The 24,489-nt window shown below is 45.0% G+C and overlaps 1 protein-coding gene across 2 annotated transcripts in view; it reads right to left on the reverse strand.

Annotated features, from left to right (window-relative positions):
* The window catches only part of LOC141153489 (alpha-1-antitrypsin-like), a 390,164-nt gene that overhangs the window by 4,960 nt on the left and 360,715 nt on the right, over positions 1-24,489 (reverse strand). The window contains exon 1 of one of the 2 annotated variants that reach the window (XM_073638324.1): positions 6,608-6,767. The exons of the other annotated variant lie outside the window; for it this stretch is intronic. The gene's annotated coding sequence lies outside the window, so the exon portion shown is untranslated. Of the gene's footprint in view, positions 1-6,607; positions 6,768-24,489 lie in introns of those variants that run through there. 2 annotated transcript variants of the gene reach the window in all.

The following is a 24,489-nucleotide window of genomic DNA, read 5'->3' on the forward strand; positions in this document are numbered from 1 at the left end:
TTCTTTCTTTCTGTCTGGCCATTAGACTCAGGATGATATCCAGATGAAAATGACAAATTAACTCCCAACCTGTCACAAAAGGCACGCCAAAAAAAAGCCACGAACTGAGGTCCCCTATCAGAAACAATGTCAGTAGGAACACCATGGAGTCTGACAATCTCCTTGACAAAGGCCTTAGCGAGTGTCTTAGCGAAGGGCAGTTTGATGAAAGGAACCAAGTAACACATCTTGCTAAAACGGTCCACGGCTACCCAGATGACCGTGAAACCCTCAGAGGGGGGAAGGTCAGTAATAAAGTCCATAGCCAGATGTGTCCAAGGTGCACTAGGAAACTCCAGAGGGCAAAGCAACCCCGCAGCAGGAGTATGTGAAGACTTAGATCTAGCACACACTGTACATTGACGCACCCACTTAATGAACTCCTTCTGCCATCCAGGCCACCAAAAACTGCGACCCACAAGTCTCTTGGTCTCAGAAATTCCTGGATGACCTGCCAACCGAGACTCATGACACTCAACAAACAAATCTCTCCTAAAGGTCCTAGGCACAAACAACCTCCCATGGGGAGTGTTAGATGGGGCATTCTCCTGTGCTTTAAGAATCTCATCTTCCAAAACGAAGTCCAATGCTGCAATCACAACACCTTCTTGTAAAATGCTCTCCTCCTCCTCAGCACCGACCATGGGAGAAAAGCTGCGAGACAAAGCATCAGCTTTAACATTCTTGGTACCTGGGATGTAAGTAACGTAAAAATTAAAACGCGAAAAAAAAGTGCCCATCTAGCCTGACGGGCATTCAAGCGCTTGGCAGCATCAAGATAGATCAGATTTTTATGATCAGTGAAAACCTGATTGGGAAAATCAGCCCCTTCCAAGAGATGACGCCAGTGTTCAAATGCGAGTTTAATAGCCAGTAATTCCCGATTACCAATATCGTAATTAAGTTCAGTCTCAGAAAAATTTTTTGAAAAAAAGGCACAGGGATGTACTCCATCCTTGTTTTCCTGAGACAGCACCGCACCGACCCCCACAGAAGAAGCATCAACCTCAACCAAAAACGGCTTAGTCACATCAGGCTGCATAAGGATGGGGGCAGAGCTGAACCTCTTCTTTAGAAACACAAAAGCTTCAATGGCCTCAGTAGTCCACTGAACCGTATTAGAACATTTCCTGGTGAGATCGGTCAGTGGTTTAACAATAATAGAAAATTTTTTAATGAATTTTCTGTAATAATTGGCGAAACCCAAAAACCTCTGTATCGATTTCAAACCAATAGGCTTAGGCCATTCCTGCACAGCTTGAACTTTCACCGAGTCCATCTCAAAACCCTCGCTGGAGATAATGTAGCCCAAAAAACTAATTCTCTGTACAGCGAACTCACATTTCTCCAGCTTAGCAAAAAGCGAATTGTCAATCAATAACTGCAATACCTCACGTACGCTCCGCCAATGAGACTCCAGGTTAGGCGAATAAATCAAAATGTCATCCAAATACACAGCCACATTTTTGCCGATCAAAGGTCTAAGGATGTCATTAGTAAGATTCTGAAAAAATGCTGGTGCATTGGTAAGACCAAAAGGCATAACCAAATTCTCAAAATGACCCACAGGAGTGTTAAAAGCAGTCTTCCATTCATCACCCTCCTTCATGCGCAACAAATTGTATGCCCCGCGGAGATCAATTTTAGAGAACCACTTGGCCCCCACTAACTGGTTAAACAAATCAGGAATCAATGGCAGTGGGTAGGGATTGCGTACAGTAATTTTATTAATCTCGCGAAAGTCCAGACAAGGACGTAAACCGCCGTCCTTTTTTTTGACAAAAAAAAAAATCCAACAGCCACAGGTGACTTAGAGGGTCTGATATGACCGGCGGCGAGGGCTCGTCTGTATGTATTCCTCCAAAGCCTTTCTCTCAGGAATAGTCAGATTAAATAAACGACTTTTAGGAAGAGTCGCTCCAGGGACAAATTCAATGGTACAATCGTAGTGTCTATGGGGAGGCAAAATTTGCGACTCCTCCTCAGAAAAAACTTTCCAAAAATCCTGAATAGGTACAGGTAATTCCCCTTTATCCGCAGCAGCAATGCGCCCGTTACAACACTTGTCATAACACTTAGGGCTCCAGGACTTAATTTCATTGGCAGACCAATCCAGTACAGGATTGTGCAATTTTAACCAGGGCAACCCCAAAACTACTGGAGAAGGCAAATTATTTAATACCACCAAATCCAAATTTTCTTGGTGAATACCATTAATAGTGAGGGGAAATTCATAAACCTTGTGAGTAACACATTTCAAGGGAGAGCCATCGACAGAAACCACGGCAATAGGGGATGACAAAGGTTTGGGTTTTAAATTAAGTTTTTCCAAGAATCCCCCATCAATCACATTCAGAGTTGAACCACAATCCACAAATACCCGAAATTCAATTAATTCTTCCTGAGCTGCGAAAGTAGCAGAAAGAAATACACCCTTAGTGTTTAAACAGGCTATACGGGCGTAACTGACCTTTTTTTTTTCTTTGTTCATACAAAGCACACAGTTCTTAATGAAATGGTCAGACTTGAAGAAATAAAAGCACAAACCTTCAGAAAACCTGCGGTCTTTTTCCTGAGAGCGGGGTGACATCGCCCCAATCTCCATCGGCTCTCCAGTGTCAGTACAGACCCTCTCAAGACTCGAAGCTGACATGGCAGAGGATTTACTCTCATTAACCTTTTCACACAGTCTCCTGTCCACCCGTATAGCTAATTGCATTGCCTCCTACAAGTTTCCAGGTGTAGGATAAGCAATCAGCAGATCCTTAACCCTTTCACCTAGCCCAGCAAGAAACAAACTTTTCAGAGCTGAATCATTCCACCCCACCTGAGCAGACCACCGACGGAAGTGAGTACAATAATTTTCCACATTACCTGATCCCTGCCTCAAATGTCTCAATACCGTCTCAGCTGATGAGACACGATCAGGATCATCATACAACAACCCCAAAGCAGAAAAAAAACTATCCACTGATCTAAGGCATGGAACACTAGGTTGGAGAGAAAAGGCCCATCCCGGAGGTTCTTTGCTCAAAAGTGACATTATGAACCCTATGCGCTGTGATTCATCAACAGAGGATCTGGGTCTCAAACGAAAATACAATAAACAAGCATTTTTAAAGGAAAAAAAATCTTGTTGTTCACCAAAAAATAAATCAGGCAATAGTACCTTTGGCTCCACAAAATGCGCTCCAGAACAGCTACTCACGTGTTGTTGGAGCTCGGCCACCTCCAGAGAGAGTCCCTGCAGGCATTGAGCCAAATCCTGAACTGACACCATGATGGAAACTGGAGGTCCTTCCTTAGAGAATTTTTTTGGGCTGGACTTACTGTTATGATCTGCTACAAGCACTAAGGAAAGACAGGAGATCTGTCCCTACAATAGAACTAAGCTGGATCCCTACGATGTAACGGGGAACCTGATCCTGTGTTCAGACGCGCTAAAGTCCTCAGCTAGTCTGAACGAAGACATATAGATGTGAGGGAGGGATCCCTACAAGAACTAGGGACTGGGAGAAAGATGGACACCTCCTAGCAGAAATTGTAGCAGTAAAAAGACAAACAAAAAACATAGAACATAGAGGTCAAAAGACCTAGCTAAACTGATTGAGAAAGGTAACAAAGCACCTGGCTAGCTTAAGAGTAGAAATTACAATGAAGTCCAGCAAGGCCTGAAGGGCGGAGCAGGATTAAATAGGCAAAAACGGTCATGTGACCAGCAAAATAGAAAAAACCTAACAGGAGAGTTCTAACAATCATGGTATGTACGCCAAAAAAAGTGTACTTGTCAGACAAAAACCAAGCCCACACGTGTCCATAGATGTAAAAATAAAAAAAGTTATGCGTCTGAGAGAAAGGAGATACAGACACATTTATTTAATTTTTTTTTTACTAAGTTTTGAATTTTTTTTACCAATTTTTTTTCACCAGGTAAAAATCCGTCAGTTTTTGTTCTTTTATCCTCACTGCTCCTCTGAGTATGCCGTTTTTCCAGTCATTAAAATCCGCCGTATGACTCCAGTGATGTGGCTTTTTATTTAATGCTGATTTCTATGTTTTTTACCAAGTGGGCGTGACTCATAAGATTTTTTTCTGGGGGCGTGTCTTGAGCTGCTCTGCATAATTTCCCTGTGAGCACCGCACTCTTGATAAAGACCATAAAAATTAGCACTAAATAAAAAAACACATATCTTTGGAAACATGTCGGATTTTAGAAAAAATAAAAAGTGTAATATTCAGAGAAGCAGCGGGAATTATACTGGATAAGAACCTGCTTCCTTCTGACCTGGTGACGCGTCCTCTTTAAATATAAAGACCTTTTTCTTACTGCACGCTAAATGTTTTAAATACAAATGACCTAAAAAAAATTGACAGAATTTCATTTTTTCCCCATTTGTCCACAGAAAATAGTTTGAATTAATATGCAAATTAGGTTCTCAGTGCACAGTGGACGGTCTGGAGCACCATCCCTCTGTCAGTCTGGTCCCTAGGCTCCTCCTCCCACTTCATTGATTGACAGCACCGGCTTCACTTGGGAGCCATGATGACCTGTACTCGTTATTTAAAAGGATTGTCTGGGAATAATTATTTTTTCTTCTAGAAGTTTGCACGTAAAAATTATAAGCATCCTAATACTCATCCTACCCAGGTCCAGTGCTGTCTTTTGGCTCCATTTTTATTTACTGACTGTAACTTTGCTGTAATGACTCTAGTGCATGTGACCACAGTAGCCAATCACTGGGTTTAGCAACTTGATTGGCTGCTGCCGTCATGTGCCTGATAGTCTTGACATTACAACTGCAGAGAATAAATAAAAAAGACCAGAGCGAGATGGAAAGGCATTCCTGGACCTGGGGAGGGTGACTATTAGTATGTTTATTCATTTCCACATGTGTGAGCCTTTACGAGAAAGAGAAAAGTATTAAAAGACAACTCCTTTAAGCTTTAATGATTGAGTGGATTAGCACCATATTATATTGTTACATTTTATAATTGTTTTCTTGTTTTCTGCTTGTACACATGAAGCATTTTGTATCAATGTGATTGTTCACTTCTCTGTTCATTTTTTACTTACAAAATAATAAAGAATATATTAAAAAATACCAGTGTGGATAAGAAATACCAAGGAGAAAATATCTGGAAGAAGATCAGCTCACTAAAACACAGAGAACAAAAGTGAGGTAAGGTCCAAGAAGAAACAATACAAAGAGAAGGCAAAAGACTCAACAGCAGAGAGGAAAGACAACAGCAACTTCTCAAAGTAGAGAGAAGATTAGAAAGAAGAAAATGGAAGAAAAGGAGAAAGAGATTACGATGAAAGACAATAAGCAGGAGGATTAATAGAAAAGAAAATAGGAATAGGAGAGAAAGTCAAGAAGAAGGAGAATTGGGGAATGCAAGATAAAGGTAGAGAAAAACAATAGGAGGAGAAGAAAGGAAGGTAAGGAAGAATAAAAGCAATGAGAAGTAGAAGAAAAGTAGATGGATGTAATATAAGTAAAATAGGAAAAGATCAGGGAGCAAAGAAGAATAATGAGGAGAAGAAACTGAATATGGAAGATGAAAGACAAAATGGAAAAAGAAAAGAAAATAAGAAGAAGGAAAACACAAAGAGAAGAGGAAAGTAAAAAATAGAACAAGGGGGAAAAGGGAAGATGAAATGGAGAAGGAGAAAGGAAAAGAGATGAAGAAGGACAATAAGCAGGAATATAAGAAGAGATGAAAATGAAAAATTAGAAGGAAAAAAAGAGGAAGAAATGGAAATTAAAAAAAGAACAGTTGGAAGAAGAAAGGAAAAGAAGAGTTGAAGATGAAAAAAATAGAAAAGGAGGTGGAGAAAGGAAAGAATGAAACCATGGAGGAAGATAAGACAAAAAGATAAGTCAAAAAATGAATATGGGAAGAGCAATGAGGAGAAGAATAAGAAGCAGGAAATGAAAAGGACAAATAAAAGTAAATAAAGGAGAAAAATGAGCCTGAAAAAAGAGGAACAAGGAAATATGCAATAGAGAAAATGAACATAAAGGAGGGCAAGAAAAAAGGAAAAATTTAAATAAGTAAAGAAGGAAAAGAATTAAGAGCAGAAGGAAACACAAAGTAGATGAAAAGTAAGAGGAGAATAAATGAGAAAAAAGAAAAACAAGGAGAAGGATATAAAGAGAAGAGGAAATTCAGGATTAGGAGAAGAATCAGACACAAAGAAGAATAAAGAAAAGAGAAGTAGTAATACAAAATAATGATACTAGGTTGGAAAAGAAAGGAAGAAAGTAGAGGAGTGCGATGTTCTGCCAATAATAGCTATTCTTATGTCGGCATAAAACGTCTGATCATAATGTTTGTTTGTCAAGTGATCGCAGACATGTTTACAGGGGCCAATAATTGGGTATGAGCATTGGTAAGATTATCGCAGAATCTCCAAGAGCCTCAGGCCACTGTCCTTTATCGCTCCCATACTTTACACTTAAGCTTTGCTTGTTTAGATAAAATACAAGAAGTCAGCACGAGGAGAGATTATTTGAATTGTAGCATGGACAGAAGACTAGGTAGAAATTATAGATGTAATACTCACCAGCAGCTTGTGGGGCTCTCCAGGATGAGTGGAGTTATAAAGCCGCCTCTCCCTGTATATATATATACTGTATATGTTTATTTACTCTTGTACTTGTGTAACGCTGAAGTTCTTCCAATTAGATTGCAGCAACCTTTGTCCTGTATCCTTGATTCAACTCATTAAATAGTGATGCAAGAAATTGAGGTTACGCTGCAGGCCAGCTCTGCCCAAAACTGTGGGGGTGGAAAATTACAAAATCCTTAAACAATGTCTTCTGCTTTAGGTGACTGTTCAGAACAAGCTGTCATGTGTGAATAAGGAATAACACTACCTCTGGTCATTAAATCGCAGGTGTCCTGCAGTTTCCCAGGCTCTATACCAAATTTTCAGATGTCGCTGAGCTAGTAGGAACAGACCAGATGCTATAATGTCTCTCATGTATCCTACTCCCACACATGAGGGATTCTTGCTATTCTGTCACTATGTAGCACATGCTCAGAAGCATGGAGGATATTATACAGCAATACTGAGCTGTGTAGCTGAGAATCCATCTCTGGATTAGATAACGCACTTACTAGAAAGCAATGGCAAGAACATGGAAGTCATTTTATAGGAAAACTGATCAGGGTAGCTTTGAATTTATCTTTGGGTTCATTAAGCAACAGCAACGTGGAGGACATTATACAGCAGTACCTAGCAGTGTAGATGTGAATCCAGCTCTATGTGAGATCATACTCTTAGGAAAATAGGAGGAAAATATGTGGCTCATAATTGGAAAAAAGTATATTCCTTTGATAAGATATGTTACAGAGTTTCTTATATGATTTGTATGATTTATTTCCACTTATATTGTTCTCAATATGGTTACCTTTTCTGTTCCATCAGACATATTAAATGAACCAGTATAGCATCAATATTGCTGCTCACCTGTCCTAGGTGCAGTGCCGTATTCTGCTTCTTTCCCCTATGGCCAGCTCGCTCTGTGTTAGTCCGCACCAGGTACTACAGTAGCCCGGCATGTAGGTCCGATGTCACTAAGGCTGGATCAGTACTCCGGTAGATGTGCACTCTGCTACTATGAGCTTTCCGGGAGTCAAGTGTCATTTCCCACTTGTCTCTGCATCAGCCAGGAGTCTGATTATTTTCTCAGCTGCTCCCAAAAGCTATCCTGCACCCAGCTTTTACTAGTAGCTTAGCCCTGCTAATCCCACTACTGTACTTACTTTCAACTCTTAACAAATCAAGGTACCTGATAAGTAACTTATCTCTGCTATTCCTGATGATGTCTGCACCTTCAACTCTGTTGATTGCCTACACAACTCTGTTGGTAGAGGAACTTGTCCTACGCGCAATGGGTTTGTGGAGATGCTGGTAAAGAGGGGTTTGGAACCCGTGATTAGTTAGGAGACTAAATCACCGCACAACGATACAAACAGTTTATTTATTGTAAAGTCATGATGCAGACATGTGGCCAAATATTAAGGGTGCAAGGACTTATGCGACATAGATCAGAAATAGATCTCTCCAGGGTCTTTAACATTAAATCGATGGGTGCAGAATAGAGGAAGAAGCCCTCCTGCATCTAAGCTATGTGTGCTATTAATTTCTACACTGTTGTTGCTGTGTGCTACTGCAATCTTGCAGCTAAGGTGGCTGTGTATGTGCTGTCCATACTTTGGCTCTACTGCATCTAGTGCTTCCACACCGTCTTGTCCTATCCAAAGACAACTGACAACTTCTGTTACTGGACGGGCTACTCCACTCCCTTTCTTTGGCAGCCGCACAGCAGTACTCCTGGTAGATGAGGGCAAGAAAGAGCAGGAGCTCCAGTGGATGGCAAGTGCTGCAGCAAGTGGCCTCTCCTCTTCCTCCACCTCAGTATCACACACAGTACAGTCCTCAGAGTTGACACCCCAATCACCTTTGTTTCCCTCCACATCACAACTCTCCAACTGCCCAACTGACTGTGGGGTACCACAGATGGCGAGTCTGCACAGCTGTTCACCCATTCTATGCCATGGGCATCAGAGGTCTTCTCCAAAGATTCACAGAGTCAAGAGAAGGAAAGCATCTGCACCAATGCCCAAAATTGTTTACTGTTGGATTCAGGGCAGGACGAAGTAAGGTCCGAGCAGAATCCTGACCCTCATCACCAGATGTTAACCCCCAGGGGTGAAGTTGATTCTTATGAGACTCAGATACCTGAGGCTCATGCAGACTGTACTGTGCTGTCAGGGTAGGAAGAGGTATAGGGTGACACTCAGGGCAAGAAATGGGAGAACAGAGAAGGTGATGACAAGGTTGTAGATCTCACTTGATGTGAACCTAAAGGCACATAGCTGAGATGCTCAGTAGAGGAGGAGGAGGAAGATGAGGAGGTTATGTTGCAGCTTCCCGCACAGACACTGAGTGATGCAATCACGACAAGCACGGCATCCTTAGCCACAACTGTGGTTGTGGCCAGCAGCGGTCACGGGTCTGCAGCTCGCCGGGGTGGCAAGGGTTGCCTAGTCTGGACCTTTTTTGACACCACAAAGGATGAGCCAACTCACATTATCTGCCAACTCTACAAAATATTACTCAGTAGAAGGAAAAATTGCAATAATTTGACTACTAGATTAATGAACCATCAAATGCATTCTCATAATGCGTTACTCTGGCAATCTCAATGCAATAAAATGCGGACCAGCGGCCCTCACCAACCATCGGCCACCCCATCAACCATATCTGCTGCTTCTTCCTCCTCCTCTGTTACCATGCCAAGTGCTGTCTCTCAGGTCTCTGACCACAGAATCTCCACTTGTTTACCAGCTCCAGTCAGGCTGAGTGACAGCCCGTCAGCTGTAACGGAAGCGGACACACCTGCTGTGTTTGTTTCACCGAGCACACCACATGTTTTTCAATCCACCGTAACTAGAGATGAGCAGTGTTTGACTCGAACTGTTCACCAATCTCAAATTCGAGCTGTTTTGGGCGGTGTTCGAGCAGTTCGGCGAACACGAACGATTTGAAAAAAATTCGGCTGTTCGAGGTTATGTTCGATAACTGTTCGTGCACCAAAATCATAACTGGATTTTTTCTCAGTAATGCTGAAAATTAATGTTAATACGCAGTTTGAGTGTACAGCGGGGCGGGGGGAGGGGCAGGGGATGGATCTCTGCAGGAATAATGAAGATCTTCATTTTTTTTTCTCTTTCCCGCATTTACAGTGGGGAGGTGCAGTCTGTCAGCCTATCAGCAGCACACACACGGAGCGAACTGCTTTTTTTCACACAAGCAAAGGCACGTGTCATTGGCAGTGTATGTCACATGTCCTTGCCCTATAAGACCCAGCCATTTTCCCCGTCGCCACCATTTTCTCACTGCTGCAGCTGTGTGTTAGACGGCACCGCTGTTGCTGTGTGCGCTATACTTTGTTCATTTCAAGACAATTTTCGCACAAATCAACAGATAGCTTGGGAGTAGGGAAGAGTTTTGATTGCAGTCCTTTTAAGGAGCAAGTTACATCATTTCATACGACTTTTATCAGGCAGGTCTGTGCTCTTAAACAGATAGGTTGGGAGTAAAGACTAATTGTAATTGCAGTACTTTTCAGGGCTAGGTTACATCAGGTCCTATCACTTTTATCAGGCAGGTCTGTGCCAGTGCTGTGCAAGTTATTTTCACAGCATTTGGCTAAATCTAGCAAAGCAAATCCTTTTTGGCCTATTGCAGAGTGTGTTAGTCAGTGGAGTAGCCTATCTGTGTTGCAAGCTACACCACCTGTGTATAGAATACAATTTTTTTAGTGCACCTAGTGCAGTAAAACCTTTTGGGTATAGCATCGTTCTATTAGTCCATCTATACTAACCTCCACCAGGTTGCAAATTCAATATAATATTTTTCTACATCGAGCTCTGAAAAAATATTTAGGCTTCTAGCAGTGTGTGGGACTTGGTCTATTAGTCCATCTATACTAACCTCCATCAGGTTGCAAATTCAATATAATTTTTTTCTGCATCTAGCTCTGAAAAAATATTTCAGCTTCTAGCAGTGTGTGGTACTTGTTCTATTAGTCGATCTATACTGACCTCCATCAGGTTGCAAATTCAATATCATTTTTTTCTGCATCTAGCTATGAAAAAATATTTCAGCTTCTAGCAGTGTGTGGGACTTGTTCTATTAGTCCATCTATACTGACCTCCATCAGGTTGCAAATTGAATATATTTTTTTTCTGCTTCTAACCCAGCCAATACTTTTGGCCTAATACCACAGTTTGGCCACTCAGCTCTGCTCGGTTCCCATCCATTGTTTTTTTGTGCAAACAACTCCAGAGTTGTGAATTAGTTAACCACCAAAATGAGTGGAAAAAGGCCTGCTGCTGGTGGAAAGGGGAATAGGTGTGTTGGGAAGGGTAAAAATGGTTGTGTCCGTGGGGTAGGTGTTAAAGCAACAGTAACATCTGCAGAAGAAAGACCGTCTTCCAGAAAAACTAAAATGTCTACTTCTTTTAGCGGACAATGTGCTAAGATCCCTTTCTTACGGCCACGCCAATCGCTACAAATTCCAGATGAGGCACAAAAACAGCAGGTGCTTCAACGGATATCAAGTGCTCCTTTAAGTTGGCTCTCCTCCACCTCAACTTCAACATCACAAATACTCCAGTCCTCAGAGGTGTCACCCCAATCGCACTTGCTTCCTCACAGCTCCCAAGTCTCCAGCTGCCCGTCTGAGTGTGGGGTAGAACAGATGGTTGAGTCTGCAGAGCTGTTTACTCATACTATAGCCTGGGAATCAGAGGTCTGTTCCAGAGCTTCTGTGAATCCAGACGAGGAAATGATCTGCACTGATGCCCAGAATCTTTATGAGTCAGATCCAGGACCAGGCGCAGAAGGTTCTGACCATAATGTAGACCCTCATTCCCAAACTGTAACTCCTGTTGGTGGAGACAATGAGGAAGACGATGATAAGACTCAAATACCTGATTGGAGCGACAACTTTAGTTTTTTGTCAGGGCAGGAACAGGTTGGCTCTGAGGACTAGAGATGAGCGTTGTTCTACTCGAACTGTTCGCCAATCTGAAATTCGAGCTGTTTTGGGCGGTGTTCGAGCCGTTCGGCGAACACGAACAATTTGAGAAAAATTCGGCTGTTCGAGGTTATGTTCGATAACTGTTTGTGCACCAAAATCATAACTGGATTTTTTCTCAGTAATGATGAAAATTAATGGTAATACGCAGTTTGAGTGTACAGCGGGGTGGGGGGAGGGGCAGGGGATGGATCTCTGCAGGAACAATGAAGATCTCCATTTTTTTTTCTCTTTCCCGCATTTGCAGTGGGGAGGTGCAATCTGTCAGCCTATCAGCAGCGCACACACGGAGCGAAGTGCTTTTTTTCACACAAGCAAGGGCATGTGTCATTGGCAGTGTATGTCACATGTCCTTGCCCTATAACACCAAGCCATTTTCCCCGTCGCCACCATTTTCTCACTGCTGCAGCTGCGTGTTAGACGGCACCGCTGTTGCTGTGTGCGCTATACCTTGTTAATTTCAAGCCAATTTTCGCACAAATATACAGATAGCTTGGGAGTAGGGAATAGTTGTGAATGCAGTCCTTTTAAGGACTAGGTTACAGCATTTCCTACGACTTTTATCAGGGAGGTCTGTGCTCTTAAATAGATAGGTTGTGGGAGTAAAGACTAATTGTAATTGCAGTCCTTTTCAGGGCTAGGTTACATCAGTTCCTATCAGTTTTTGCCAGGCAGGTCTGTGCCAGTGCTGTGCAAGTTTTTTTCACAGCATTTGGCTGAATCTAGCAAAGCTTTTCCTTTTTGGCCTATTGCAGAGTGTGTTAGTCAGTGGAGTAGCCTATCTGTGTTGCAAGATATACCACCTGTGTATAGAATACCAATTTTTTTACTGCACCTAGTGAAGTAAAATCTTTTGGGCATAGCATCATTCTATTAGTCCATCTATACTGACCTCCATCAGGTTGCAAATTAAAACAAATTTTTATCTGCATCTACAGTACCTCTGAAAAAATATTTGGGCTTCTACCTGTGTGTGGGACTTGTATTAGTCCATCTATACTGACCTCCATCAGGTTGCAAACTGAATATATTTTTTTCCTGCATCTACCTCTGAAAAAATATTGGGCTTCTATGTGTGTGTGGGTCTTGTTCTATTAATCCATCATCCATCTATACTGACCTCCATCAGGTTGCAAACTGAATATAATTTTTTTCTGCATCTAGCTCTGAAAAAATATTTGGCCTTCTAGCTGTGTGTGGGTCTTGTTCTATTAATCCATCTATACTGACCTCCATCAGGTTGCAAACTGAATCTAATTTTTTTCTGCAACTAGCTCTGAAAAAATATTGGGCTTCTAGCTGTGTGTGGGTCTTGTTGTATTAGTCCATCTATACTGACCTCCATCAGGTTGCAAACTGAATATATTTTTTTCCTGCATCTACCTCTGAAAAAATATTGGGCTTCTAGCTGTGTGTGGGTCTTGTTCTATTAATCCATCTATACTGACCTCCATCAGGTTGCAAACTGAATATAATTTTTTTCTGCATCTAGCTCTGAAAAAATATTTGGCCTTCTAGTAGTGTGTCGGACTTTCTCTATTAGTCCATCTATACTGACCTCCATCAGGTTGCAAATTAAAACTAATTTTTATCTGCATCTACAGTACCTCTGAAAAAATATTTGGGCTTCTAGCTGTGTGTGGGACTTGTTGTATTAGTCCATCTATACTGACCTCCATCAGGTTGCAAACTGAATATATTTTTTTCTGCATCTACCTCTGAAAAAATATTGGGCTTCTAGCTGTGTGTGGGACTTGTTGTATTAGTCCATCTATACTGACCTCCATCAGGTTGCAAACTGAATATATTTTTTTCTGCATCTACCTCTGAAAAAATATTGGGCTTCTAGCTGTGTGTGGGACTTGTTGTATTAGTCCATCTATACTGACCTCCATCAGGTTGCAAACTGAATATATTTTTTTCTGCATCTACCTCTGAAAAAATATTGGGCTTCTAGCTGTGTGTGGGTCTTGTTCTATTAATCCATCTATACTGACCTCCATCAGGTTGCAAACTGAATATAATTTTTTTCTGCATCTAGCTCTGAAAAAATATTTGGCCTTCTAGTAGTGTGTCGGACTTTCTCTATTAGTCCATCTATACTGACCTCCATCAGGTTGCAAATTAAAACTAATTTTTATCTGCATCTACAGTACCTCTGAAAAAATATTTGGGCTTCTAGCTGTGTGTGGGACTTGTTGTATTAGTCCATCTATACTGACCTCCATCAGGTTGCAAACTGAATATATTTTTTTCTGCATCTACCTCTGAAAAAATATTGGGCTTCTAGCTGTGTGTGGGACTTGTTGTATTAGTCCATCTATACTGACCTTCATCAGGTTGCAAACTGAATATATTTTTTTCTGCATCTACCTCTGAAAAAATATTGGGCTTCTAGCTGTGTGTGGGTCTTGTTCTATTAATCCATCTATACTGACCTCCATCAGGTTGCAAACTGAATATAATTTTTTTCTGCATCTAGCTCTGAAAAAATATTTGGCCTTCTAGTAGTGTGTCGGACTTTCTCTATTAGTCCATCTATACTGACCTCCATCAGGTTGCAAATTAAAACTAATTTTTATCTGCATCTACAGTACCTCTGAAAAAATATTTGGGCTTCTAGCTGTGTGTGGGACTTGTTGTATTAGTCCATCTATACTGACCTCCATCAGGTTGCAAATTCAAAATAATTTTTTTCTGCATCTAACCCAGCCAATAGTTTTGGCCTAATACCACAGTTTGGCCACTCAGCTCTGCTCGGTTACCATCCATTGTTTTTTTGTGCAAACAACTCCAGAGTTGTGAATTAGTTAACCACCAAAATGAGTGGAAAAAGGCCTGCTGCTGGTGGAAAGGGGAATAGGCGTGTTGGGAAGGGGAAAAAAGGTTGTGTCCGTGGGGTAGGTGTTAAAGCAACAGTAACATCTGCAGAAGAAAGACCATCTTCCAGCCAAACTAAAATGTCTACTTCTTTTAGCGGACAATATGATAAGATCCCTTTCTTACGGCCACGCCAATCGCTACAAATTCCAGATGAGGCACAAAAACAGCAGGTGCTTCAACGGATATCAAGTGCTCCTTTAAGTGGGCTCTCCTCCACATCAACTTCAACATCACAAATACTCCAGTCCTCAAAGGTGTCACCCAAATCGCACTTGCTTCCTCACAGCTCCCAAATCTCCAGCTGCCCGTCTGAGTATGAGGTAGAACAGATGGTTGAGTCTGCAGAGCTGTTTACTCATACTATAGCCTGGGAATCAGAGGTCGACTCCAGCGCTTCTGTGAATCCAGACGAGGAAATGATCTGCACTGATGCCCAGAATCTTTATGAGTCGGATCCAGGACCAGACGCAGAAGGTTCTGACCATAATGTAGACCCTCATTCCCAAACTGTAACTCCTGTTGGTGGAGACAATGAGGAAGACGATGATAAGACTCAAATACCTGATTGGAGCGACAACTTTAGTTTTTTGTCAGGGCAGGAACAGGTTGGCTCTGAGGACGACGGGTGTGATAACGCACAGGGTGATGATGATGAGGTCGGAGATCCCACTTACTGTCAACCCACAGTCAGCCAAGAGATGAGGTCAGCAGAGGAGGTGGAGGAAGATGCTAGTGACGACGAGGTCAGGTTGCGCCTTCCTGGACAGAGACGTAGTACTGGAAGCACGTCAACAACTGCATCCTCAAACACAACTCTGCCTCTCACCACAAGTCGTGGTGGCTCTTCAGGTCGCATGGGTGCTAAGCCTTGCATAGCCTGGGCATTTTTTCATATCGATAAAGATGACCCAACTCGTGTTATCTGTAACATTTGTCAGCAAAAGCTAAGTAGAGGCCAAAAATACATAGTTTGAGTACTTCATGCATGAACCGGCACATGGACATGAAGCATAAGTTGCAGTGGGAAGCTCAGTGTGCTACAATGCGGCCTAGCCGGCCGGGCCACCACCGTCTGCCATATCTTGTGCATCCGCGGCCTCTTCATCCTCTGTGACTGGGGGGACAGCAGTCACACCTGTTTTGGGGCGCAGACCTGCCACCTCTTTACCTGCAACAGCCAGCGTGATTGGCAGGTCATCATTTTCTTTGGAGGTGGTAACACCAGCTGGTGTTGAGCGCTGTCCGACATCGATAGCACCACCTTTGGATCAAGGCAACCTAACATGTCCGCCTGCATCTTCCTCACAGACCGGCAGTTTGCCGGGGACACCCTTATCAACCCCGTCTAAGCACAATAGCCAGCCCTCGGTCCCTCAGATGTGGACAAGTAAAAGACCATTTCCTCCTAGCCATGAGAAAGCTAAGAGGTTGAATTTCACCATCTGCAAGCTCTTGGCTACAGAAATGCTGCCTTTCCGCCTGGTGGACACAGAGGATTTTCGAGACCTTATGTCCGTCGCAGTGCCCCAGTACCAGATGCCCAGTCGGCACTACTTCTCAAAGAAAGGTGTGCCTGCGCTCCACCAGCATGTCGCACATAACATCACCGCTTCTTTGAGAAACTCTGTGTGTGACAGGGTGCATTTCACCACAGACACTTGGACGAGTAGGCATGGACAGGGGCGTTACATGTCGCTGACTGGGCACTGGGTAACTATGGTGACAGCAGGACAAGGGGCTGCTGTCCAAGTCTTGCCGTCCCCACGAGTTGTGCGTCAATCCTCTTTATGTCAAAGTTCCTCCACTGCTTCTGCCTCCTCAACCTCCTCTCGGTCTTCCACCTGCACCCAAAGCCTGTCTGGTCATGCCACAAGCTTTCTAACTGCGCAGAAGGGATCCTGCACACCTCCTTACTATGCTGGCAGTAGGGCTCAACGTCATCAGGCGGTTTTTACATTGAAATGTCTGGGAAATGTGAGTCACACAGCTGAGGAGTTGTGGTCAGCTCTGGAGAACCAATTTCATGAATGGTTGTCTCCACTGGACCTGAAACCAGGGAAGGCCGTGTGCGACAATGCTGCAAACCTGGGTGCGGCCCTTCGCCGGGGCAATGTCACACACGTGCCTTGTATGGCTCACGTGTTGAACCTGGTTGTCCAGCAATTTTTAGCCCACTATCCCAGACTAGATGGCCTTCTGCAGAGGGCACGGTCGCTGTGTGCTCACTTCCGCCGTTCGCATCCCGCAGCTCAGCGACTTACATCTCTACAGAAGTCATTGGGCCTGCCACTTCACCGGCTAAAATGCGATGTGCCTACCCGGTGGAATTCAACTCTGCACATGTTGCAGCGACTGTGGCAGCACCGACAAGCCCTGGTGCAATACGTTCTGACATATAGCCTGGGCCAACGAGATTCAGAGGTGGGACAAATCACGCTGGAGGAGTGGTCTCAGATCAGGGACCTATGCACCCTTCTGCACAGTTTTGAAATGGCGACGAAGATGTTTAGTGCTGACGATGCCATTATCAGCATGACTATTCCGGTGATTTACATGCTGGAGCACATGTTAAACAGAATTCGGAGTCAGGTGGTGGCACAAGAGGAGGTGGAGGAAGTAGAGGAGGAGGAGTTGTATGCGGAAGGGCTAACATCTGCAAGGTCCAGACGGTCGGCAGCACCAAGGCGGCAGGCATGTGAGGGTGGGGGTGATGGTTTTACCAGGGCGCATGGTAGCAGCCAAACTAGTGAGGAAGGTGCAGGAGCCCAGGAAGAAGTGGAGGACGAACTGATGGAAGACTCATCAGATGAGGGAGACCTTGATCACATTTCTGTTGTGCGAGGTTGGGGGGAGAGGACAGAGGAAGGAAGCATGATTGTTACCTCGCCACCAACACAACAGGGACTTGGTGCTCCTGGATGCACAACACACATGAGTGCCTTCTTGCTGCACTACCTGCAACATGACCCTCGAATTGTGAGAATTAGAAATAATCCTGACTACTGGGTTGCCACACTGTTAGATCCCCGGTACAAAAGTAAATTTGCAGAAATTATTCCTGCCATAGAAAGGGATGCACGCATGCAGGAGTATCAGCAGAGACTGTTGCAGAATCTTACATGTGCTTTTCCACAAAATACCAGTGGTGCACGTAGTGAATCTCACAGTTCCAACTTGCCAACCGTGGGACCGTCAAGTGTTCAGCACTCAAACCGTAACAGAACCACAGTATCTGCTGGTAACATCAATTTTGCGGAATCATTTCACCACTTTTTTAGCCCATCCTTTGCAAGGCCACAGGAGACAAGAAGTCTGACACATAGTCAACGCCTAGAGACGATGGTACAGGAGTATCTCCAAGTAAACATTGAAGCCACGACTGTGTCACTGGACCCTTGCTCTTTTTGGGCTTCCAATCTGGATAAATGGCCGGAGCTAGCCACTTACGCCTTGGAGATCTTGTCATGCCCCGCAGCCAGCGTTCTGTCTGAACGTGTGTTCAGCGCTGCTGGTGGTGTGCTGACAGATAAGCGCACGCGGCTCTCCACTGATAATGTAGACAGACTCACGTTCATAAAGATGAACAAATCATGGATCCGAAACGACTTTTCTACCCCTGTGTCATCCTGGGGAGAGTAAAAGCTTGATGATTGGTTAAAATCACCCTACCAACCGTTTTAAGCTTTCAAATTACTAATCATGTTTATCTGTATCTTGACTGGAAAATAATTTGGGCTTTGTAGCAGTGTGCAGCACTGATCCTATTAGGCCATCTATACTAAAGCTTCACCAGATTTAAAATTAAAAATAATTTTTAGCTGCATCTAGCCCGGAAAATAATTTTGGGGCTCCAAGATGCGCAAGGCACATAAGTGCCTTCTTGCTGCACTACCTGCAGCATGACCCTCAGATTGTCAGAATTCGAAGTAATCATGACTACTGGGTTGCCACACTCTTAGATCCCCCAAACTTTTCGATCAACCTTTTCATTTTAATAAAGACCAAAAAAATTGTCATTTTTGAAATTATAAGCATTAGCAGGTTGTTAGAAACTGAAATCAAACAGTTTTCAACTCAAAACTTTATTCTAGGTGATGTTACATTTTCACATAGGACCCCTTGTTCGAAAGGAGCTTCTGAACTCTCTCGTCCATTGAATTTGTCAGGTTTTGGATAGTTTATGCTTCAATTGTTTTGCATGAGGACAGAATACCCTCCCAGAGCTGTTGCTTAGATGTGAACTGCCTCCCGCCATCATAGACACTCCTTTTAATGATGCTCCAAAGGTTCTGAATGGGGTAGAGGTCAGGGGAGCATGGGGGTCACACCATAAGTTTGTCCCCTTTTATGCCCATATCAGCCAGAGATGCAGATGTTTTATGTGCAGCATGAGATGGTGCATTATCATGCAGAAAAATGATCTTGCTGTGAAATACACGGTTCTTCTTCTTGAACCATGGCAGGAAGTGCTGTTTGAGAAAATCCACATACATTATGGAGTTCATCTTTAGCGCCTTCAGGGATCCTAAAGGGGCCGACAATCTCTCTCCCCATGATTCCAGCCCAAAACATTACTCCACCTCCTCCTTGTTGGCGCTGTAGCCGTGTTTGCGTGGGGTGTCCATCAACCAGCCATCCTCCACTCCATCCATCTGGACCATCGAGCGCTGCACGGCACTCATCCGTGAACAAAACAGTTTTGAAATCAGTCTTCATGTAATGTTTGGCCCACTGGAGCCGTTTCTGCTTGTGTGAAGTGGATAGAGGAGGTCGACAGGATGGCGCATGCACAGCTGCAAACCTCTGAAGGACCCTGCATCTTGTTGTTCGGGGGACGTTGGAGGCACAAGCAGCTTCAAAAACTTGTCTGCTGCTATGACAAGGCTTTTTTGCCGCTGCTCTTTCAACCTGACGTAATTGCCTGTAGGAAAGAGTCCTCAATTTGCCCTTATCAGCACGCACACGTGTGTACTGTGAATCAGCTACATACTTCTTGATTGCCAAGACACTTCATCCTGATCATCGCACAATGTTGATTGTAGTCATGCCTTGACCTAAACACTCCACAATTTGTTGCTTCTCAGCAGCCGACACATCCTTTTTCTTTCCCATTTTGGCAGAAAATGTAGGCTGCTTAATAATGTGAGAGAGCCTTCTTAAGTAGTCTTGCCTTTCATTGGACACACCTGCCAAACTAATTAGCACAGGTGTCTGCAATTGCTTACAGTGATATAAAGAGCCCTGACACACATCACCATCAATGAGTTTAACTGACAAACAAACAAATTCTTCCCTTATCACTCCTAAACACTTTTTGCATAATAATTTGGAACACAGTGTACATGTGCTTTTCCACAAAACACCAGTGGTTCACGTAGTGAATCTTACAGTTCTAACTTGCCAACCGTGGTCTGTTTGGAGTTGTTCAATAAAGGGCCCAAAATTAAGATAACATAGATGGGAGAGGTCTCTATGAATAGGAATTCCTAAGTATTTGATACCCTGTGAGGGCCAGGCAAAGGGAAAGTTGGACTGGATGGAATCCTATATGGATTTGGGGAGGGAGACATCGAGGGCCTCAGACTTCGCTGCATTGATTTTAAAATTTTACCATGTAACAAAGTGATCTATTTCAGCCATAACAGCATGGATGGATATATGTGATTGAGTGTTATATACTAGGACATCATCAGCAAATAGAGAGCACTTGTACTCGGTGCCTCCCACCTCAATCCACCTAATATTGGGGTTATGGCGAATTGATGAGAGCAGGTGCTCCGTCACTAGGATGTATAAGAGAGGGGACAGAGGACATCACTGCCTTGTCCCATTGGTGATTGTGAAAGGTGATGAAAATGTTCTGACGCACCCCCTGGGCCTTGGGACACCCGGAGCCGGACCCTTTTTGGTGGATGCTGGTGGTTGTAGTCTTCGTGGCGGCGACCCGGTTCCGTGGCTCAGGGCGGTCAAACCAGTGGCGGAACTATTTATGTGGTTTTGATGTTTAAATGTCCGACTACGCCACCCGTGGATTGCGGTCAGAGTGAACCGCCGCTACAGGGCAGACCGCTGAGGCTGGTGTTGTGGGTGCAGCAGAGCGTAGCATAACTCCCCACGGGAGGAGTATAGCCTCAGGGCAGTGTATGCGGAGGATGGGGATGATGGTGCAGGGCAGCAGCAGTTACGACACGGAGTCAGTGATGCAGTCCAGGGCCTTTACTCACAGTTCTTAGTATCCAGACCACGTCTGCAGGTAACGGCTGCCCACGTCGTACTGTGCTCACCAGGTGAGGGGCTCAGACAACTCCCAGATAACTTTGGAGCACTTCACAGGACCCCCTTTGTGTGTCCTTTGTCTGGCCTTTCTTACCAACACTTCTGTCCGGCTGCCTCGGGCCTCCTCTTGGTAAACTTGGCGCCAGTTTCCCTGACCCTATGTGGTGCCTTCCTAGCGGGTGTAGCGAGGGGCTGCGCCACATAAAATGTCAGAGCCTCTGGTTTCTAGCTGAGGGTCGTTTCCTGCCTCCACTAGTTCGGGGACCGGTCTCCCCCTTTGGCCTGACCCCTCCACGCAGGTGGATTCGGGCGTGCGGTGGCGACTCGCCCGTCCGCACCCCTGGGATCCCTTCATTCCTCGTTCCTGGAGCCTTCTCCGCTCCTCTTCCTTCCTTCTCCCTCTTCCAGGCCTGGGCCTCTGTTACTAGGCCCGCCTCCGGAGCAGAGCTCATGCAGAGCCCCTGCACCCTGCCACTTCTGCTCAGACTTCTCTGCACTGAACTAAGATGGTGCCCACCTTTTAAACTCCCTTCTCAATGCACCCAGGAACTGCTTCCTCCCTGCTCCTGCACTACAGGGTTCCCCTTCCTCAGTGTTCCCTCCCCCCACTCCAGCCAGGGACAGGGACTGTCGTGCCCATCTCAGGGGCATATGGGTCGCCCTGCCCCACGGCAATGTGGTGTAATGCATGCAGGTGTCGGGTCCTGATCCACACTCCATCCTTACCTGAGAGTGAGATATCACACCTCTGGGTGAGGTGCAATACGTCTGTAGCAACCGAGCCCTCAGGGTGCTACAGTTCCATTTATCTTCAGCCTAGGTGACGTATTGCGATACAGGGCCGTGATTTTGGCTATAAAAGGGTCCCCTAGACCCCTACCCCAAGCTTTTTAAGAGAATCATATATGGCGTGCCAGGAGACTCTATGGAATGCTTTCTCAGCATCCAACGAGAGTATCTAATTACAAATTTTTAACTGCATCTAGCCCAGGAAATACTTTGTGCCTAGTAGCAGTGTCTGCTAGTCAGCGGATTATCCCGGCTGTTAAGCAAGCTGCACCACCTGTAGTTTAGACACTTAATTTTTTCAAAGTAAATGCTTCGGGACCATGGGATACTTAGTGAAGAGCATCAGGAGGCACCCCAAGGCATAGGGGCTGGGACTGGCAGTAGGATGCCTTGCGGTGGACAGCCGAGCTCGATCCTTATAAAAGCTTTTTAACTGCAGAAGCTTTAGTGGACGCTACTGGAGCTGGAATTACCGCTGCTGCTGGCATGAGACTTGCCCTCCAATAGATCCTTGTAAATGGATTTAAAGTGTATTCATTCAAATTAGAGAGACAATTTAAATTAAAAAGCTTAGAGCTGCCTCCACCACAGGGGGGCTCGCTCGACCCACCAGCGGACAGGCACCAGTATTGGGAGAGGGGGGCTGGCCGTCAGGGTTCACCGCGGCTCTGGCACAAACCCGGCGACACGGAGGTGGCACGGGCAGGAGCGGACTGGCCGTGTTGGCTTCTCACTTTTTGGATTTTAGAAGGGCATGACATGCCTATATCTGTGTCTCCCCCTCCTTTTACTCCTCCACCTCTTTTATTTTCGCATGACTATATGTACTTGTCACTTTTCCATGTGTTAGTTATGTCTTCTGAGCAGTTTGTCAGCTTTTGGACACCTTTGAAGGTGTTTTCTATGTGTTTCTATGTGTTTTTGTTTGCCTGCCATTGGTTTTAACGGTGTTCGAAGGTGTTCGACGAACAGTTCGACGAACAGTTCGGCGAACACACGGGTGTTCGACGAACCGAACCGAACTCGAACACTACGGGAGTGGCTCAACACTACTGAGGACGACGGGTGTGATAACACACAGGGTGATGATGATGAGGTTGGATATCCCACTTACTGTCATCCCACAGTCAGCCAAGAGATGAGGTCAGCAGAGGAGGTGGAGGAGGATGCTAGTGACGACGAGGTCAGGTTGCGCCTTCCTGGACAGAGACGTAGTACTGGAAGCACGTCAACAACTGCATCCTCAAACACAACTCTGCCTCTGACCACAAGACGTGGTGGCTCTTCAGGTCGCATGGGTGCTAAGCCTTGCATAGCCTGGGCATTTTTTCAGATCAATAAAGATGACCCAACACGTGTTATCTGTAACATTTGTCAGCAAAAGCTAAGTAGAGGCAAAAAAATACATAGTTTGAGTACTTCATGCATGAACGGGCACATGGACATGAAGCATAAGTTGCAGTGGAAGCTCACTGTGCTACAATGCGGCCTAGCCGCCCGGGCCAACCACCGTCTGCCACATCTTGTGCATCCGCGACCTCTTCATCCTCTGTGACTTGGGGGACAGTAGTCACACCTGTTTTGGGACGCAGACCTGCAACCTCTTTACCCGCAACAGCCAGCGTGATTGGCAGGTCATCATTTTCTTTGGAGGTGGTAACACCAGCTGGTGTTGAGCGCTGTCCGACATCGATAGCACCACCTTTGGATCAAGGCAACCTAACATGTCCGCCTGCATCTTCCTCACAGACCGGCAGTTTGCTGGGGACACCCTTCTCAACCCCGTCTAAGCACAACAGCCAGCCCTCGGTGCCTCAGATGTGGACAAGTAAAAGACCATTTGCTCCTAGCCATGAGAAAGCTAAGAGGTTGAATTTCACCATCTGCAAGCTCTTGGCTACAGAAATGCTTCCTTTCCGCCTGGTGGACACAGAGGATTTTTGAAACCTTATGTCCGACTCAGTGCCCCAGTACCAGATGCCCAGTCGGCACTACTTCTCAAAGAAAGGTGTGCCTGCGCTCCACCAGCATGTCGCACACAACATCACCACTTCTTTTAGAAACTCTGTGTGTGACAGGGTGCATTTCACCACAGACACTTGGACGAGTAGGCATGGACAGGGGCTTTACATGTTGCTGACTGGGCACTGGGTAACTATGGTGACAGCAGGACAAGGGGCTGCTGTCAAAATCTTGCCGTCCCCACGAGTTGTGCATCAATCCTCTTTATGTCAAAGTTCCTCCACTGCTTCTGCCTCCTCAACCTCCTCTCGGTTCTCCACCTGCACTCAAAGCCTGTCTGGTCATGCCACAAGCTTTCTAACTGCGCAGAAGGGATCCAGCACACTTCCTTACTATGCTGGCAGCAGGGCTCAACGTCATCAGGCAGTTTTTACTTTGAAATGTCTGGGAAATGTGAGTCACACAGCTGAGGAGTTGTGGTCAGCTCTGGAGAACCAGTTTCATGAATGGTTGTCTCCACTGGACCTGAATCCAGGGAAGGCCATGTGCGACAATGCTGCAAACCTGGAAGCGGCCCTTCGCCGGGGCAATGTCACACACGTGCCTTGTATGGCTCACGTGTTGAACGTAGTTGTCAAGCAAATTTTAGCTCCCTATCCTGGACTAGGTGGCCTTCTGCAGAGGGCACGGTCGCTGTGTGCTCACTTCCGCCGTTCGCATCCCGCAGCTCAGCGAATTACATCTCTACAGAAGTCGTTCGGCATGCCACTTCACTGGCTAAAATGCGATGTGCCTACCCTGTGGAATTCAACTCTGCACATGTTGCAGCGACTGTGGCAGCACCGACAAGCCCTGGTGCAATACGTTCTGACGTATAGCCTGGGCCAAAGAGATCCAGAGGTGGGGCAAATCACGCTGGAGG

Source organism: Phyllobates terribilis, unplaced genomic scaffold (assembly GCF_046119375.1).
Source record: "Phyllobates terribilis strain yellow unplaced genomic scaffold, ASM4611937v1 Scaffold_7__3_contigs__length_470593459, whole genome shotgun sequence".
Classification (NCBI taxonomy): Eukaryota; Metazoa; Chordata; class Amphibia; order Anura; family Dendrobatidae; genus Phyllobates; species Phyllobates terribilis.